Source organism: Vespa velutina, chromosome 13 (genome assembly GCF_912470025.1).
Source record: "Vespa velutina chromosome 13, iVesVel2.1, whole genome shotgun sequence".
In the NCBI taxonomy this organism is placed as follows: Eukaryota; Metazoa; Arthropoda; class Insecta; order Hymenoptera; family Vespidae; genus Vespa; species Vespa velutina.
The window spans coordinates 3,621,875-3,626,874 of NC_062200.1; the positions used below are offsets into that span (position 1 = coordinate 3,621,875).

Genomic DNA, 5,000 nt, shown 5'->3' on the forward strand with positions numbered 1-5,000 from the left:
GATGATGATGATAACAATGAGGAATAATAATGACGATGATGATAATGATAATAATAATGATGATGATGATGATGATAATGATGATGATGATTATAATGATATAGATAATGTAGATGATAATGAAGAAAATGAGATAGAATAAAAAGAAGAAGAAGAAGAAGAAGAAGAAGAAGAAGAAGAAAAAATACTAGGACAGGCTAGACGTATATATATTTGTGTATGTATAGGTATATATATATAATTATATATATATATATATATACATATATATACATATATATAAATATATATATATATATATATAATAAAAAAGAAGAAGAAGAAGAAGTAGAAGAATTAGAATGAGAAGAAAAAGAAGAAATAGGATGAGAAGGAGAAGGACAAGATGAGAAGAAGGATGATCACCTTGGCATTTTCCGTCGACGATATAAAAAATGTAGGTATATGTGTTTGATGATCTCTTATCTTATATCTTTGATCTCCTTGATCATAACTTTGTACTGGGACATGAAACGTCACAGAACGCGTCGTACCACGATAATATTAAAAGGATCGTTCTTGATCCTCGTCATCCTGCAAGCTCTAAACACGAAATAGATATAACTCAATTTTTCTTTCAAAATGTTCTTTTCTTTTTCTTTGTTCTTTCTCTCTCTCTCTCTCTCTCTCTCTCTCTCTCTCTCTCTCTCTTTCTTTCTTTCTTTCCTTTTTCCTTTCTCTTCTCTCTTTTTTTCCTTTCTAATTTCTTCCTTCTTTCTTCCTTCTTTCTTCTTTTTTTTTTTATCTTCTTATCTTACTTCTTATCTTCTATTTCGATTTGTTTATTCGTATGAAGAAGCCTAAGAAGATACGAAGATCGTATATGCTCGAAAGAGAACGAACTTGTCCGAAGACGACGAAATTACAGACTCTCACGATGGACTCCCCGCGAACGCGCGGCGACGACTGATCGACGATCGAGCGTCTATGCTCGAGCACATGGCCGCGCGCGCGAGCGCGAACTTCCATCCCACCTCCCACCAATCTCCTCGCCAATACTACACGCACTTATACACGCGTACTCTCTCTCTCTCTCTCTCTCTCTCTCTCTCTCTCTCTCTCTCTCTCTCTCTCTCTCTCTCTCTCTCTCTCTCTGTCTGTTTGTCTCTCTTTCTCTCTCTTTATCTGTATGTTGTTCTCTCTTGCTCTATGTGCGTATCATTACGTACAAACTAGACACGATGTCCCACGTCCACGACCCCTCCCCTTCATCCCTCCTTGGTAAACGCATTTTCATTGTGTTTTGAGCCTTTTAAATCATTGGCTCCTTCCCTTTTGCGGTACACGATTTTGTTTCTGAAAATATTCACCCAGAGAAATCAGGGAACTTCAATATTTGAACTCCTTCCAAATCAAGAATTTTCATTTTTCATTTGCGAAATTCTAATCGTAATGTTAGATAATCAAGGAATTCATCGCTTGTTTAAATTTTATATATATATATATATATATATATATATATATATAAATTTTCTATTAATAAAATGGATAATATTGTATGGAAAATATTTCTACACGGTTAAAATATGAATTAATCGAAAAATATCGAAAGATATTAATGAATAAATTTTGATTGACGAATGAGAATAAGAAATAACGTATTGAAATAACACGTATGCATTTCTTGGAACTTTAACTGATATAGAATGTTAACTAATATAGAAAATTTTGGATCGTAAAATATTGAAGTATGATTGGAAAACATTCAAGTTATTGAATAAGAGGAAAATATCGTAACCAGATCAGATTGCCAATAGTCAGGGGGTAGGAGTGGGGGATGGGAGGGGAGGAAAGGATCGGAGAAAGCACTCGAAGTAAGAAAGATTTCGAATTATTAAAGTTATCGGTTTGACGATAGAATTTTGCCAAAGAGCAAGACAATACGATATTGTTTTATATATATATTTTTTTTTTCTTTTTCTTTTTCTTTTTCTTTTTTTTTTTTTTGTTCTTTGAAAATTCACAAAGAAATTCAATTCCCCTATTACACTCCATTTTCAAAGTTTGCCCCTGTTGATGGAGAAGATCTCTACTCTCGGGCTATTTGCTATCATCATATTTCTATGCCGTTAGGTGAAAGAGGATTTGTGCTTTCATAGACACGATCCATCTACCACCTTGACAGTTAAGAGAAAGAGACAGAATGGTACGCGCACCAGTTGTATCTTAATGAACTATAATAATTGAGAGAGGAAGTTAGATTTGTCTTTTCTACGTTAGTCTTTGCCAAAGTTCTAACAATAAATTGAAATAAATCTTTTGAATTCTCTAGTTAATGATACTCTTAAATTATATATATATGTATATATAAATACATATTTACATATATATATATATATATATATATTATATAAAAAGCATTTAATAAGAAACAATACAGCATACAGATAAAGCTATAAACTACTGTTACTACTACTACTACTAATAATAATAATAATAATAATAATAATAATAATAATAACAATAACAACAACAACAACAACAACAACAACAACAACAAATCCTAAGACGTACTTTTAAGTATTTGCAGTGTAGATAATTTAGTACAAAAAAAGAACGGAAAAAAAGGGAAAAAAGGGGGAAAAAAGTAAGCAGCTTTGAAGCTTTTCTTCGTCGAGAAGGAGCACCCTTTTTTTTTCTTTTTTTTTTTTTTTTTTTTTTTTTTTTTTTAACGCACTTGTAGAAAAAGTAAGAGACCCAAGGAGAACTTCGTGAAAGAGACGAAACCTCTTTTTTTTCGGGAAAGGGGGACGGGAATAATTCGTACACCGACGTCAAAGACTTTTAACCGACTTGTAACAATATATGTGTTGTGTAAAAAAACATAGAGTGAGAGAGAGAGAGAGAGAGAGACTCTTTCAGTGTTCACCTATAAATCCGTAAGATGCCGTCATGCGAAGATCGTTAAGAAAAATACGTGCTTCGATGAGATGAGGTAAGGCAAAGATGAAAGCGGCATACTCGAAAGTGTAGATATATAGTATATAAATGTTGAGAAGTTGGATGACGTTGGTCATCCTCTACGTCATCGAGAAAAATCTTAAGTGCTATGTCCAATGTGTTTCGTACTAGTCTACGAAACTAGACGACTATAGACGAATATTTCTCTCGTTCCTTCGTATCCCTTCTAAATCCTTGATTTCAATCAAAATTCTGACGATACCGAAGTCATCGATCGACGTTCTTTCTTTTTGCGAAAATGTGTTCTTTAATGTTAAAAAAAAAAAAAAAAAAAAAAAAAAAGATCTTTTACTTCTTATCAATATTATCAAGCAAAATCTAGAGAAAACTATGTTTTAATTAACGAAGAAAAAGATAGAGTTTATCACTTTGATCCTAAAGTCGTATTAATATTTGTTCTATACGATGGAATCTCTTAAAATTTATAATTCAAACAATTATAAAAACAGTAATAATAATGATACCAGAAGATGAAGTCTAGATTCCTTTGAAGATTATTCAAATACACGATAATATCGCTTAACTATAGATAAGAGATCGAAACGTTTTGATTGTAGATTAAATTTACAGATTATTTATTTTTATACATATATATCTTTGAATCTGAAAACTGAATCAATTAACGTTGAAACAGAAGCGAATAAGGTTACTTCATTTTGTTTAATAAATGAATATCTCGATTGAATTTCTTAGAAAAGATAATAATGAAACATTTTGAATGATGTACTCTTTAAAGAATCTAAGTACTGTTCTTCTACTAACAATGGATTCGAAAAATCGTTCCCATTAAATATAAATTATGATGGAACGATTTAAAACTTATGATAAGTTTTTGATCTTTCTCTAATTTCAGAAACAATTTCTATTTCGCAATAATCACAACGAAGTTAACATAATGCAAATGGTATCGGGCGCATCGTATCGAAGTTATTTCTATTAGAGAAAAACTTTTAACGATACTCTGTAACTCTTTGCGAGAATATATTATTCATAAGAATGATCATTTAAAACGCGCGTAAGCATAACTTGACGTAACGTTCGACGTTTCAACGACAATACCAAGAATCTCATCGGTAGTAGTGACTCGTTCGTTCGTTCGTTCGAGGATTGATGAAAATAGGAAATTCTAACCGGCTCGACGATAAATCGTCGTTGTCGTCGTGGTTTGAGTTATAAGAAGGATTAAAAATTGTGCCGCAGGGAAGTTGGCTTAGCGGAAATGCAACGTAGAGAAGTAAAGGGGGCTCGGCTTAAACGCGATTCTGATTCTGGATCCCCTTTACCGGAGTGCTGGAGTGAACATTGAATCTCTGGTTTCCCAGATGATTCGGCACTTTCAGCTTCTTCTTCGTTCGTCGAGTTGATTTATTCTATTTTTCTTTTTTTCTCTCTTTTTCTTTTTTTTCTCTCTCTTTTTTCCCCTTTCTTTTCTCGTTATTTCCTCGACAAAATTCTAATTCTGCGAAAGGAATAAATGTCATAATTGCTTTAATCAAAAGCCAAAGTCAAGGAATCAATGTGAAGGGAGGAAAAGAAAAGAAAAGAAAAAAAAAAGAAAAGAAAAAAGAAAAGAAAAAATAGAAAAACGTACAACGTACGTAAATTACAAAATGTTATTATTGTTATTGTTATTGTTGTTGTTGTTGTTATTGTTATTGTTATTGTTGCAGGCCGAACTATATTCGTGTTTTATTCAACGAAGCGAGAACAATAATTGAACGAGGTGTCGGTGAAGCGTATCCAGGTAGGAGCGACGAGAAATACGACAAAGCCCTTCAATAAATAGGACAACATATAAAGCATCAATAGTATGCAGTTACAACGGTTTACTGTAAATCTACACTATAGGGAGAAGTTCGATGAATCCCACGATAGATTTTAATTAAATTTCCGCGGGGCTCGTCTAAACGTTGGCTCTTCTTCTCACGATCGAACTCGCGAGACTCTAACGTTCATCGTAAAACTAGACACACGTATATACACATACACACACACATACA

At 32.7% G+C, this 5,000-nt stretch overlaps 1 protein-coding gene across 6 annotated transcripts in view; it reads right to left on the reverse strand.

Annotated features, from left to right (window-relative positions):
• The window catches only part of LOC124953824 (RNA pseudouridylate synthase domain-containing protein 2-like), an 80,716-nt gene that overhangs the window by 62,915 nt on the left and 12,801 nt on the right, over positions 1–5,000 (reverse strand). The window contains exon 1 of one of the 6 annotated variants that reach the window (XM_047505787.1): positions 798–1,008. The exons of 1 other annotated variant lie outside the window; for it this stretch is intronic. The gene's annotated coding sequence lies outside the window, so the exon portion shown is untranslated. Of the gene's footprint in view, positions 89–405; positions 1,009–5,000 lie in introns of those variants that run through there. 4 more of the 6 variants (XM_047505786.1, XM_047505785.1, XM_047505783.1 and 1 more) reach the window with 4 other exon arrangements.